Source organism: Lithobates pipiens, unplaced genomic scaffold, assembly GCF_037356315.1.
Source record: "Lithobates pipiens isolate NorthernLeopardFrog02 unplaced genomic scaffold, aLitPip1_a1.2 Scaffold_3, whole genome shotgun sequence".
NCBI classification, from domain to species: domain Eukaryota; kingdom Metazoa; phylum Chordata; class Amphibia; order Anura; family Ranidae; genus Lithobates; species Lithobates pipiens.
The window spans coordinates 283,065,423-283,080,439 of NW_027507790.1; the positions used below are offsets into that span (position 1 = coordinate 283,065,423).

The 15,017-nt window shown below is 52.0% G+C and overlaps 1 pseudogene across 1 annotated transcript in view; it reads right to left on the bottom strand.

The window, feature by feature from the left end:
• Positions 1-2,352: 2,352 nt before the first annotated feature.
• The window catches only part of LOC143941296 (calpain-1 catalytic subunit-like), a 14,563-nt pseudogene continuing 1,898 nt past the window's right edge, over positions 2,353-15,017 (bottom strand). The window contains exons 2-12 of the transcript XR_013264002.1: positions 12,479-12,548; positions 11,269-11,393; positions 10,513-10,646; positions 10,172-10,343; positions 9,982-10,065; positions 9,714-9,799; positions 6,771-6,845; positions 5,996-6,135; positions 5,641-5,804; positions 5,511-5,525; positions 2,353-2,559 (exon numbers count right to left, since the gene is read on the bottom strand). The product of XR_013264002.1 is annotated as a calpain-1 catalytic subunit-like (transcript). The remainder of the gene's footprint in view (positions 2,560-5,510; positions 5,526-5,640; positions 5,805-5,995; positions 6,136-6,770; positions 6,846-9,713; positions 9,800-9,981; positions 10,066-10,171; positions 10,344-10,512; positions 10,647-11,268; positions 11,394-12,478; positions 12,549-15,017) is intronic.

Here is a 15,017-nt window from a genome sequence, read left to right on the forward strand (position 1 = left end):
GATAGGTAACGTCCCTGTCCATGCCTGCTGGACCATGAGTCAGCGGTAATATGCACCTTACCGCTGACCGCCCTGTCCAGCGAGGCAAAGACATTGCCTTCCACATGCCGGTAGAGAGCCGGAATCGCCTTCCGTGAGAAAAAGTGGCGTTTGGGGACCTGCCACTGAGGAACCGCACATTGTACAAACTCACGGAAGGGGGCCGAGTCTACCAACTGAAAAGGCAGCAGTTGAAGTGCTAGCAATTTAGCCAAGCTAGCATTCAACCGCTGGGCATGTGGATGGCTGGGAGTGAACTTCTTTTGCCGGTCCAGCAGCTGGGGCAGGGACATTTGCCTGCTATAATCGGACGTGGGTGTACCACTAGCAGAGTTCCCGGAAGCACTTGGCTGTGACACACCTAATTCTATACCTTCATTCCTCTCAGAGCAGGTTTCAGAGAGGACTGAAGGTCTAGTGGGGTTGGAGATCCCAGCTGATGAGGAGCAAGGAGAGGTCCGCTTTGTTCTTTGGTGTGGGTCTTTGAGGTACGCTTGCCAACGAGCTGCATGGCAGGTCAACATATGTCTGGTCAAGCATGTGGTGCCCAAGTGGCTGATGTTTTGGCCACGCGAGATACGCTGGAGACATATGTTGCAAATAGCAGCGGTGCGATCTGATGCACTCGTCTCAAAAAAGGCCCACACCAAAGAACTTTTGGAATAACGCACAGAGGCAGCGCCCTGCACAGGCAGAGCTCTGCGGTGTGATTCAGTCGGTGTGCTGCCCTTAAGCTGGCCCCTGGAGGGCATCCTGCCTCATTGGAGATGTGCCTCCTCCTCCTCCTCTCTCCTTCCAGGCACCCACGTGGAGTCAGTGACCTCATCATCCCCTCCCTCTTCATCGCTGGAGCAAACCTGGCAGTATGCTGCAGCTTGTGGAACATGACTGCCTGATTGCTGTCCCTCTTGAGCATCCCCTCTCTCTGTGCTCACGCTACTGCCTTCCTCTAGCTGAGTATCATCATCAGAGCCTACAAAACACTGGACAAACTCCTGGAGCATGTACCCAACACTGTGCTCAAACAGTTCTGGGGACTCCTCAGGAGGACGTGGTGGGTCTAGGGAAGGAGTCACTGATGATGACATTGAGAGGAGGGAAGACGATGCGTTGGCAGCTGCTTTGCTAGTACCCTGAGCCTGGGTGAGAGAGGATGAGGAGGATGAAGAGGGCTTGGTCATCCACTCTACCAAGTCGTTGGCATGTTGCGGTTCAACATGTCCAGCTGCCGAAAAGAAGGACAAGCGTGTCCCATGGCCACGTGCTGATGACAATGCACTGCGTCCACGACCAGCACTGTTGTCTCTAGACACAGAGCCTGCTTGCCCTCTTTTATCAGCTTGTGCCTGTCTGCCTCTCCATGTTGGCCTTCCAGACATGGTAATGGCCTGCAGGGAGATGGGAAAACCAGCAATTGGGGTAGCTTCAGGTGTACACTGTGCAGGAGGCACACTACACCCACTCTAACTGCTGCAGATGCCTGTGTTACAGAAACAGAACAACACCAGCAATAAGGGTAGCTTCAGGTGTATACTGTGCAGGAGGCACACAACACCCACTCTAACAGCGCTAGGTTCCCAAGCAAAAAGACACTGTCCCTGCCTATCTTACTCTTTCCCTGCACGCCAACACACTACACAAGGCCGCCACGCTGGAGGCCTTATATAGTTTGGGGCGTGTACTAAACCCCCCTGAGCTATAATTGGCCATAGGCATTATGGCTCTCCTCGCTGCCGACACTGTGATTGGCCAAGCATGCGGGGTCACAGTGCATGCTTGGCCAATCATGAGCCAGCAATGCACTGCGATGGCGTAGTGCATTGTGGGCCGTTCGCGCCACACGAATATGGTGTGAACGGTCCCCAAAGTTCTGAATCCGTCGAACAGGCGAACGGCCCGTGTTCGAGTTGAACATGCGTTCGAGTCGAACACCGAGCTCATCCCTATTGGTGACGGTATGACCCAGAAGGTTAGAAAGACATGGAAAAGACCAAAGAGCTTCCCAAGCTCCTTCCTCCATCCTGTCCTCAATGTCAATGTGCATTAAATCTACAAAAATCTCAACTGGCGTCCATCATTCTGAACATCCAAAGACAATATTCGCTCCCCTAGAAGATCAAACCTGGGACCTCATGGCCGACAATTGGGCCTTGGACATTCCCAATGTATTTATTGATTAGCTAAAGATAAATATTTATTGAGGATCAGTCACAATAGTGCTACACATGAAAGAACTGTCTGTAGTTCTCCATAGGTAGCAATCATACCACAAATATCATCTTCCCATCCAGCCCTGAACCCTTCACCACTCCCTCACCTGCCACCGGGGTCTCTTTCGCAGCACACTCTGATGTGGAAGTCGCTCTCCTGATTGGCATTGTAGGTGGAGGGCACAATGACATACTCGCCCGCTGGCAGGCGTAGCCGCATCGTCACCCCACGGCTGTTCTGTGGCTCTCCGGTGTCACCCACAGGGCGATTCCTGGTGAAGAATCTGCGGTCCAGTCTGGGGAGAGGCACCTAAAAAGGGATCTGCGTTACTTTGCAGCGTACAGTGAATGGGGAGCAAGACTTGGGGGGGAAGTTTGAGGGTCAGTGATAGAGGTTGGGAAGGAGGGATGGTGGAGGTTTGAGAGGCAGTGATGGAGGATGGGAAAAGGGATGGTGGGGGTTTCAGGGTCAGTGATGATGGTTGGGAAGGAGGGATGGTGGAAGTTTAAAGGGCAGTGATGAGGGTTGGAAAGGAGGGATGGTGGAGGTTTTAGGGTCAGTGATGGGGTTGGGAAGATGGCATGGTGGGTGTATGGGAGGCAGTGATGGGGGATGGGAAGGAGTTATGGTGGAGGTTTCAGGGGCAGTGATGAAGGTTGGGAAGGAGCGATGGTGAAGGTTTTAGGGGCAGTGATGAAGGTTGGGAAGGAGCGATGGTGGATGTTTGAGGGTCAGTGATGGGGGTTGGGAAGGAGGGATGGTGGAGGTTTGAGAGGCAGTGATGGGGGTTGGGAAGGAGGGATGGTGGAGGCTTGAGGGTTAGTGATGGGGGTTGGGAAAGAGGGATGGTGGGTGTATGAGAGGCAGTGATGGGGGCTGGGAAGGAGTGATGGTGGAAGTTTAAGGGCCAGTGAAGGGGTTAGGAAGGAGAGATGGTGGAGGTTTGAGGGGCAGTTATGGTGGTTGGGAAGGAAGAATGGTGGAGGTTTGAGAGGCAGTGATGGGGTTAGGAAGGAAGGATGGTGGAGGTTTGAGGGGCAGTGATGTGGATTGGGAAGGAGGGATGGTGGAGGTTTGAGTGGCAGTGATGGGGTTGGGAAGGAGGGATGGTGGGTGTATGGGAGGCAGTGAAGGGCCCTGGGAAAGAGTGATGATGGAGGTTTGAGGAGCAGTGATGGTGGTTGGGAAGGAACGATGGTGGAGGTTTGAGGGGCAGTGATGGTGGATTGGAAGGAAGGATGGTGGAGGTTTGAGGGGTAGTGATGGAGGTTGGGAAGGAAGGATGGTGGAGGCTTAGGGGTTAGTTATGGAAGTTGGAAAGGAGGGATGGTAGAAGTTTTGGGGGCGGGTCAGTGATGGTGGTTGGGAAGGAAGGATGGTGGAGGTTTGAGAGACAGTGATGGGGGCTGGGAAGGAGGGATGGTAAAGGTTTGAGGGGTAGTGATAAGGGTTGGGAAGGAGGGATGGTGGAGGTTTGAGGGTTAATGATGGGGGTTGGGAAGGAGGGATGGTGGAGGTTTGAGGGTCAGTGAAGGGGTTGGGAAGGAGGGATGGTGGAGGTTTGAGGGGCAGGGATGGGGGTTGGGAAGGAGAGATGGTGCAGGTTTGAGGGTCAGTGATGGGGGTTGGTAAGGAGGGATGGTAGAGGTTTGAGTGGCAGTGAGGGAGGTTGGGAAGGAGGGATGGTGGAGGTTTGAGGGTCAGTGATGGGGGTTGGGAAGGAGGGATGGTAGAAGTTTGAGGGGCAGTGAGGGAGGTTGGGAAGGAGGGATGGTGGAGGTTTTGGGGGGGGGCAGTGATCGAGTTTGGAAAGATGGAGTTGGGAAGGATGAATGGTGGAGGTTTTAGGGTCAGTGATGGAGGTTGGGGAGGAGGGGTGGGAGAGGTTTGAGGAGCAGGGATGGGGGTTGGGAAGGAGAGATGGTGCAGGTTTGAGGGTCAGTGATGGGGGTTGGTAAGGAGGGATGGTAGAGGTTTGAGGAGCAGTGATGGTGGTTGGAAAGGAGGGAGGGTGGAGGTTTGAGAGGCAGTGAGGGAGGTTGGGGAGGAGGGATGGTGGAGGCTCGATGGTCAGTGATGGAGGATTGAAAGGAAAAATGGTAGAAGTTTGGGGGGGAGCAGTGATGGAGGTTGGAAAGGTTGGGGGGTGGAGGTTTAAAGGGCAGTGATGGAGGTTGCGAAGGAAGGAGGGTGGAGGCTTGAGGGTCAGTGATGTAGGTTGGAAAGGAGGGATGGTAGAAGTTTGGGAGGGGGGGGGCAGTGATGAAGGTCGGAAAGGTGGGATGGTGGAGGTTTAAAGGGCAGTGATGGGGGTTGGGAAGGAGGAATGGTAGAGGTTTAAGTGGTAGTGATGGGGGTTGGGAAAGAGATTTTAGAAGCATTGATGCAGGTGGGATAGAGGAATGGTGATGGTTTGAGGGGCAGTGATGAAGGTTGGGAAGGAGATATGGTGGAGGTTTGAGGGTCAGTGGTGGGAGTTGGAAAGGAGGGATGGTAGAAGTTTGTGATGGGGGTTGGAAAAGAGGGATGGTGGAGGTTTGAATGGCAGTGATGGGGTTGGGAAGGAGATATGGTGGAGGTTTGAGGGTCAGGGGTGTGGGTTGGGAAGCAGGGATGGTGGAGGTTTGAGGGTTAATGATGGGGGTTTGGAAGGAGGGATGGCGGAGGTTTGAGAGTTAATGATGGGGGTTGGGAAGGAGGGACGGAGGAGGTCTGAGGGGTAGTGATGGGGGTTGGGAAGGAGGGATGGCGGAGGTTTGAGGGTCAGGGGTGTGGGTTGGGAAGCAGGGATGGTGGAGGTTTGAGGGTTAATGATGGGAGTTAGGAAGGAGGGATGGTGGAGGTTTGAGGGTTAATGATGGGGGTTAGGAAGGAGGCACGGAGGAGGTCTGAGGGTCACTGATGGGGGTTGGGAAGGATGGTGGAGGGTTGGGGGAAAGTGACGGGGTTGGGATGGAGGGATGGTGGAGGTTTGAGGGTTAATGATGGGGGTTGGGAAGTAGGGATGGTGGAGGGTTGGGGGAAAGTGATGGGGGTTGGGATGGAGGGATGGTGGAGGTTTGAGGGTTAATGATGGGGGTTGGGAAGTAGGGATGGTGGAGGGTTGGGGGAAAGTGACGGGGTTGGGATGGAGGGATGGTGGGGGTTTGGGGGGAATTATGGATGTGGCATAGAGGACTGGTGGGGGAGGAGGGTATGTAATGGGCAGCACAGGAAGGCAGAGAGACAAGGTGGGCAGTTGGTTCCTCATCATTTCTTACCAGATCTTGGGGTACCTGTTAATAAAAAAGTGAATTTCACGTCAGTGTCGGAGTCCATTCATATTCTCTCACATTCCATTTCTCACAGAATACAGGAGGATCAGCTAGAAGAGCCCTAAGCGGTCCATACCTGGTACAGGTGACATGCAATATGCAGCTTCTGAGCTCCTCTTTTAGTCTGCATCAACTCCAGCAAAACCCTCTAATGCTCACCCTTTTCATTTTTATGCTCCACCTCTTGGTCCGAAGACCCGCCCACACGGAGCCGAAATTGGGGATTGTTGAAGAATGTTCCTGAAAGATGATACAAACATATCTGCTGTAACGGTGGTCATGGAACCCTTGCCCTGGGTCCTGGTCAGTTTATGGTGGAGTATGACCTGACCATGCTGAGGAACATTCATACCCAGGGAGGGGGATTATGGCTTTGTGGGGGGATTTCTGCAATAATCCCAGCAGAGATGTAAATGTTTCGATGGACTCACTTAATCTGCGACCCCCTCCAGCGTTGACTCCACGCTGCCAGCGACCACGCAGATGAGTGACGTCACAATGAGGTGAGTCCAGGTTGGTGTGACAAATGACCATCCAGGAGAACAACGAGCAGAAATCCTCACACAGCATCCTAGATGAAGGAGAAATGGGGGACACGGGGACATCACCAATGACCAACTGTCTAATGACCCAAATATGAAGGAGGGAGGAGCATAGAATGGGGGACACGGGGACACCCCCACTGACCAACTGTCTAATGACCCAAATATGAAGGAGGGAGGAGCATAGAATGGGGGACACGGGGACACCACCACTGACCAACTGTCTAATGACCCAAATATGAAGGAGGGAGGAGCATAGAATGGGGGACACCACTACTGACCAACTGTCTAATGACCCCAACATGAAGGAGAGAGGAGCATAGAATGGGGGACACGGGGACACCACCACTGACCAACTTTCCCCACGGGGGACACCACCACCCCAACATGAAGGAGAAAAGTGCATAGAATGGGGGACATCACCACTGACCAATCCCAACATGACGGAGAGAGAAGCATAGAATGAGGGACACCCCTACTGACCAACTATACAATGACACCAGTCTGTGGGGCCCCTTCATCTTGGGGTCCAGGGGTGAAGCTCCCCCTCCACAGTATAGAGGAGGAAGGTGTAAGGGATCCCCAGAGAGTCAGGGGACTACACCGGGCAGGAAAATGAAGGAAATGAATGTAGAGAAGAGAATTCCTCCTCTATACTGATTACCAGAACTCTCCGTCTTCCCTCTGAAGGTTGAGCTGCTTCTGCTCTTCATCTGATACTGACCGCCATTCCGGAGACCTGGAACCACATCTCAGGGTTACTCATGTCTGAAACAAAAACTGTCTGTGCTGCCAATTTAACATTTTCGGAACGCCTTGAGCCTAATTTTAAGCTTTTAGTGTTTTTTTTTATTTTTTTTATTGTAAATTGATCAACATATTTGATAAATACAGTCACATGTGACTAATGTCTGGCCAATGTGTACAGCTGTCTCTACGGTAACAGGAGGGTGGTAATGGCCTCCTCTGATGGAAGTAATACTCCATATTCCCATCGCACACGTTCCTGGATTTGGGTGCTGCAGCAACAACCAGGTGGGAAGTGTTTAGAAAGTCACAATGGAGATATTTGCCAGCACACCAGGGATCCACAAGGTAGCGTCCAAACCGATTTTTATTGCATGACCACAACACAAAGCAGTGCAACGTTTCAGAGCCCCTTCGTCATGCCTGATGAAGGGGCCCTACGTGGCTCCGAAACGTTGCACTGCTTTGTGTTGTGATCAAGGAAAGCCCGGAGCGAAAAAAAAAAATAAAATGAAGAAATAGCAGAGGGCTGGCATGACAGGGGAAACGGGGTACAGACGGAAATGAGAGGTTTTACCTGATTGGAGGAGCCTTGGGGAGGAGGGGACAGGAGAGTAAAAAGGAGCTGGCCCCTCCCCCAGCATCAGTGCAGCATAAAGGAACAAGAGTGGAGCTTATCACGGGGGAGACAAGCAGAGGGGAAGGTCGGATGACCCAGCTGAGGACGGGAATGGCAACACGGGGAGCTGGATGGATGCCTGCATGGAGGGGCCCGATACTGGTTCCGGTGTCGGGAACAGGGAGTCCACACGTGAGATCGGGGCCTTCGGAGCTCTCCTCCCAGGACTCACCCGTTTGGGCCCATCCGGAATCACCCGTGAGGGCAGCCCGTGGTGCTCGTGGATGAGGGGTCCTCCACCCCCCCAAACGGCACTCAGCAGGTGAGGGCTCCGGGGACACTGGGGCAGCGTTCTGGCCCTCGTTGCAGCAGATTATCAAGCCATGGGCCCCGCCCCTGGTAGTGAGACGGCGGGGTCAGAGCCTCGGTGGGGAGAACCAGTGTCTTGCCGAATACTGTCCCCTGTCAAATAGAGTCCGCCCTGTACTGCACTTGCGCAGTATAGAGGACAAGGAGACGCCGAAAGTCTCCGAAGATGAACGGCGCCTGCGCACTGAGTCCAGGTTCAAGCCCCACCATCCAAGTAGACATAGAGTTAGAATAAAAAATTGCAGAGCGAAGCGAGGCCGTGCCCGAAGCTTGGCGAGTGAATCGAGCCTGCGAGGGGCCCTATTACTAAGTGCTGTTTTACATCATCTACCGTATGTCCACGGTAGGGCTTGAACCCGGACTCAGTGCAAAACGTACCATTAAGTGCGCAGGCGCCGTTCATCTTCGGAGACTTTCCGTGTCTCCTTGTCCTCCATACTGCGCAAGTGCTATGCCTGTGCAGTACGGGGCAGACAATATCCGATGGGGGAACAGTTCTCGGCAGAACATCGACCATCACCACCATACCACAGATGGGCCCAACCCACAGTTCTCCACGGTTAGGAAGGGACCCCCATACCACAGATGGCCCCAACGCACAGTTTTCCACAGTTAGGAAGGGACCCCCATCCTCATATGGGCCCAACCTACATCTATCCACAGTTAGGAAGGGACACCCATACCTCAGGTGGGCCCAACCCACAGTTTCCCACAGTTAGAAAGGGACACTGATACCTCAGATGGGCCCAACCCACAGTATTCCACAGTTAGGAAGGGACACCCATACCTCAGGTGGGCCCAACCCACAGTTTCCCACAGTTAGAAAGGGACACCGATACCTCAGATGGGCCCAACCCACAGTATTCCACAGTTAGGTAGGGACACCATGGGCCATGGGCCCAACCCAATATTTTCCACAGGTAGGAAAAGACACCCATACCTCAGATGGGCCGAACCCCGGGCTGCCGGACATTGTCGTGTTACACATCGGCGGCAAGGATTTGGGCTTAAAGTCCAGGTGGGACATAACGAGGGTTATGAAGGTAGATTTAGGCACCTCCGCAGGGCTTTTGTGGGGATGCTGATTGTGGGGTCCGACATCATCGCTCGGACGATTTGGAGATTGGACGGATAGGTAGAGGGGCTGGAAATGGCTCCTGAAAACGTTAACGGGATGTCTGCTGATTTTGGGTTAGGAATGGTGAGGCTGGTCAGCAGGCATTAGATATGGAAGAGGATACTTGGAGGTGCTTTCGGGGGGACAGGTTTCACTTCTATGCTGGGGGATTAATATGTGGGCCCTGGGGTTGCCAGAGAGCGTTGGGGGTTGGAGGAGCACCCAAGGGGAAGGTTTTTTCCTTGGGCGCTGTGGCGGGTGTTGGTCTTCGCGTTTGAATGAAGAAACCTCGGATAAGGGGAATTCGGGACCCATCGGTGGTATGGGTCCCGATGGTGGTATTCCAGCTAACGGGTGCATTGCGGTCAGTTGGCTGTCTCCGAGCCAGTATTTTGGCTAGAGGCCTATTATATATAAAAAGTACCTCAGTGTATTATTAAACAGATGGTATGTGGAGTGCCTGCAAAGACCAACACGAATATCAGATGTTTTATGGTTCTGTTCATTTAAATTTATTGATTACTAAAGAGGCTGCTACGGCCAATATTTACTCCAACTTGGTGTGGTCTCTAGTAATTGGAAATGGTATGGGGGCTGGAGTAGGGGTTGGTCAGGCAGTATGGGAAGTATAGTATGTCTGCTATAGAATGGTCATGCAATAAAAAACAGTTTGGATGCTACCTTGACGATCCCTGGTGTGCTGGGAAATATCTCCATTGTGTCCTTTGATGGGAGGACCCCAGTGGTCTCCTTACTTATCGCTCCATGGGCCGTTATATTCGGTGAATCCCCAGGGGTTCCTCAGCCGGATGAGGGTGACATTTCCGGAGTCATTCTGGACCTGGAGGGAGAAGGAATAGTTGACAATGACTGGACCAAGATGGTGGATCTCCCAGGAACCACGAGGATCAGACCAGAGTGGAGAGTCTGGCTGTATCAAGGATATCAATGAGCACCCCCAGAAGAGGAACCAACTCTTCACCGCTGGAGACCCCGACTTCCCCTGGACTTCCCGACGCTCACCTCCTTGGCTCCCAGTATGGAGTAGGCATGACCCAGGACCAGTCCGTCCTCCTTCACCTCTCCAACCTTTCCGTGTCCTGCCACCTTCCCAGAGAGAAAGATGATATTATATACCCCTGTATATCTCTGTAGTATGATATATACCCTATAATAAATATCTATATATATGTCTGTAGTATATATTATATACCTCTATATAGCAGGCCATAGGGAAGGCACTATGTGATGACTCCACAATCAGGTCCCAGATCTCCTCAGAGGTGTGGCGGGTCAGACTGACCGTCTCCGCCAGGCCTCCCGTGAAATCCTCCAGAGCCTCCGGGATGGTTCCTCCTTCCAGAGCCAAATATCCTCCACGCATCCTACACAGTACACACACCTTACATTACCAACATCTATCATGGGGGACATTACAGTAGTATTGGAGGTGTTGTGTAGAATATCGGTAGTGGAGGTGTTTTGTAATATATCGGTGGCAGAGGTGTTGCGTAGTGTATTGTATATCAGTAGTGGGTGTGATGGTTGACATACTTGGCGTAGGCCTTCTCCAGCAGGGGGCTCCACATCTCCTCCTGCCTGTTGCTCTTGGTGTAGATCAGAGCATTGTTCTTAGTTGGGAGTAAGTCATCAATGACCACATCCAGCCACTCGCCGAACTGCGACAACTGCCAAGACACCAAGAACAGGCATTACCCCCATTTCCAGATCACTGCCCCAATCCAAGGAACCCAATCCCCAGGTCACCTCCCCTCCAAACACAGGGACCAAGCCCCCAGGTCATCCCCCAATCCAAGGAACCCTTGCCCCCAGGTCACCACCCCCCAATCTCAGGAACCCTGCCCCTCCCTGCCTTGTTGTGTGGATGGTGGGAGCCACTTTCATGCACTGTTTTGATGGACCCCCTATGGCAGAGATCTCCAAACTTGCCAAGCAAAGGGCCAGTTTACTGTCCTTCAGGTCTTAGGGGGGCCAGATTGTGGCCAGTGGGAGTAGGAAATGCCACGGCATCAGTGCCCCATCATTGGTTTTAATGAGAGAAATAGTGTCCCATTGTCAATGTCTATGAATAGTGCCCCATTGATGGTGTTAATAGAGGGAATGATGAATCATTGGTGTCAGTTGGTGGAGTGGTATTCCAAGGGCCAGATAAGGGCAAGCAAAGGGCCACATCTGGCCCCCCAGGCCACAGTTTGGAGACCACTGTCCTATGGTGTTCTCCCCCATGGTGGTGTCCCCACCTGCCCTACGATGACCCCTCTGTGATAGAGTCTATCACACCCTCCTCACCTTGAATTGGAAGATCCCGCTGTAACCATCGCTCTTGCTGAAGGTCTGATTCTCAGGAACGACTCGTGAGAAGAGCTGGGGGTGGAGGGTGAGTGACGACATGGAGGAGAGGAGCCAGTAATCCCCTGTGTTGGGAAGGGACACAGATAAATCTCTATTACAGCTGTCCATGGAACAGGAATGAGGAGTCAGTAGTAGAGAGGGTAGGTGGGCATCGTCCTGACCAGATATGATGTGATTGGAGGGATCAGGATGGATCTGTCCACCATCATATGATCATATAATAGACGTCTATATGTGACAACACTTCATACATTTTAGGGGTGTAGTAGAGAGAACAATCCAGCAGACAACCTGTTTCGGGGGTTATGACTCCCCCTTCATCAGGGCTATAAGAATGCAGACAATGGAGCTCTGATGAAGCGGCAGAGGAATCCCTGAAACGTGTCGTCAGCTGGATTGTTCATATAAATAAAATAACTTGGACTCTTGTAATGGAGGGGCGCTCTTTATTCTATACATCCTTCAGATTTTATCCAAAACTCCCTCTCCTTCTCCCTCCCCCTCCCTCGCCCCCGAGGCCTCTCCATGTAAAGCTGCCTAAACAGAGTCACTGTGTTCAGAGCATAGACAACATCCGACACCCTGAGATCTGACCGACCTCTGACCCCAAACCTTCACTATGTCATCTGTGCATCTATAGTGGCTGATGATTCCTGGAGAGCGAGGGACTTGAGCGCTCCTGTATATGGAGGAATGACACCCAGAACCCTCTCTGATCAGTCTGGAACTACAATACACCCAGCAAGGAGCTCGTCCTGAGACTGAGGTTCATGGGATCAGGGTGCTGATTGCATTGCCTTCTCTACAGGTGGGACTTTATGAAGAAAGGCAGCAGCAGTGTCACAGCTCTTACTGTAAAGACCCCTTCCCTCTGAAGACTGGATGTCCTGTATGGGTTCCCAGTTACCCTTGTGGCAAAACGATTGGACTTATTATACACCCCAATCATCCCCTCACCTGGCAGATTGGACCAAGTGGACACCTGGATCTGCTGCCCACCAGGTAACCTGATGGCACCCAGGAGATATATAACGTTTCTTGTTTGTGGTCCAATGAAGAGCTGAGTGACCTATGTCTGGGGTGATATGAGGGGGTGAGGAGGGGTGATATGAGGGGGTGAGGAGGGGTGATATGAGGGGGGACTTACCCAGCTCTCCCTGGCAGTTGTCCAATGTAACCGATCCGCTCTCTTTGAACTTCGGATTTGAGAAGATTTCCTGTAAAGAGAAAGGACCCCGCTGGTGACCTCTGACCTTGGACCCTGCTGGTGACCTCTGACCTTGGACCCTGCTGATGACCTTGTCTCGGGGGGGAGGGGTCTCAGTACTTTGAATTCCCAGCCCAGTCACTACAAGGTGGTCCCACCACTCCTGCCGGGGGAATCTGATAGGGAGACCTCAGATTATGAGACTGAGCAGAGGGCCAATCTTTTCTGAGGGCCAGAAGATGTGAAATCAGAAATGTCCGACCACAGCTCTCAGATAAATGGATTGATGGAGAGAGGGATGGATGGATGGAGAGATGTAGGGATGGATGGAGAGATGTAGGGATGGATGGAGAGATGTAGGGATGGATGGATGGAGAGATGTAGGGATGGATGGAGAGATGTAGGGATGGATGGATGGAGAGATGTAGGGATGGATGGATGGAGAGATGTAGGGATGGATGGATGAGAGATGTAGGGATGGATGGATGAGAGATGTAGGGATGGATGGATGAGAGATGTAGGGATGGATGGAGAGATGTAGGGATGGATGGAGAGATGTAGGGATGGATGGATGGAGAGATGTAGGGATGGATGGATGGATGAGAGATGTAGGGATGGATGGAGAGATGTAGGGATGGATGGAGAGATGTAGGGATGGATGGATGAGAGATGTAGGGATGGATGGAGAGATGTAGGGATGGATGGAGAGATGTAGGGATGGATGGATGGAGAGATGTAGGGATGGATGGATGAGAGATGTAGGGATAGATGGATGAGAGATGTAGGGATGGATGGATGGAGAGATGTAGGGATTGATGGATGGAGAGATGTAGGGATGGATGAAGAGATCATTACCCGACTAATCGCTAACAATTGCTCGAAACCCGTCTACCTCTTTGTCTCCTGCTCCATCTGTCAACCACTTGTCATGTGAAGCTTCAATAAAAGGATGTTTGGAAGTTCAGCTGTCCGGAATCATTTCCTTATGGTACACAGCATGTGAGCTGAGCTAGAACTAGACTTGTGTGTGTGCGGATTAACTCACCTGGAGCGGCTCTTCTTGTTTCATTGAAGATTGTAGGGATGGATGGATAGAGGAAGGGATGGATTGAGAAAGGGATGGATGGATGGAGAGATGTAGGGATGGATGGATGGAGAGATGTAGGGATGGATGGATGAGAGATGTAGGGATGGATGATGGAGAGATGTAGGGATGGGTGGATAGAGATATGTAGGGATGGATGGATAGAGGAAGGGATGGATTGAGAAAGGGATGGATGGATGGAGAGATGTAGGGATGGATGGATGGAGAGATGTAGGGATGGATGATGGAGAGATGTAGGGATGGATGGATGGAGAGATGTAGGGATGGATGATGGAGAGATGTAGGGATGGGTGGATAGAGAGATGTAGGGATGGATGGATGGAGAGATGTAGGGATGGATGGATGGAGAGAGGGATGGATGGATGGATGGATGGATGGAGAGATGTAGGGATGGATGGAGAGATGTAGGGATGGATGATGGAGAGATGTAGGGATGAATGGATAGAGAGATGTAGGGATGGATGGATGGAGAGATGTAGGGATGGATGGAGAGATGTAGGAATGGATAGAGGAAGGGATGGATTGAGAAAGAGATGGATGGATGGAGAGATATAGGGATGGAGAGATGTAGGGATGGATGGAGAGATGTAGGGATGGATGGATGGAGAGATGTAGAGATGGATGGATAGAGATATGTAGGGATGGATGGATGGAGAGATGTAGGGATGGATGGAGAGATGTAGGGATGGATGGATGGAGAGATGTAGGGATGGATGGATGGAGAGATGTAGGGATGGATGGAGAGATGTGCGGATGGATGGATGGAGAGATGTAGGGATGGATGGATGGATGGAGAGATGTAGGGATGGATGGATGGATGGAGAGATGTAGGAATGGATTGAAAGATGTAGGGATGGATGGAGAGATTTGTGGATGGATGGATGGAGAGATGTAGGGATGGATGGATGGATGGAGAGATGTAGGGATGGATGGAGAGATGTAGGGATGGATGGATGATGGAGAGATGTAGGGATGGATGGATGGAGAGATGTAGGGATGGATGGATGGATGGAGAGATGTGCGGATGGATGGATGGAGAGATGTAGGGATGGATGGATGGAGAGATGTAGGGATGGATGGATGGAGAGATGTAGGGATGAATGGATGGATGGAGAGATGTAGGGATGGATGGATGGAGAGATGTATGGATAGATGGAGAGATGTAGGGATGGATGGATGGAGAGATGTGCGGATGGATGGATGGAGAGATGTAGGGATGGATGGATGGAGAGATGTAGGGATGGATGGAGAGATGTAGGGATGGATGGATGGAGAGATGTAGGGATGGATGGATAGATGGAGAGATGTAGGAATGGATTGAAAGATGTAGGGATGGATGGAGAGATTTGTGGATGGATGGATGGAGAGATGTAG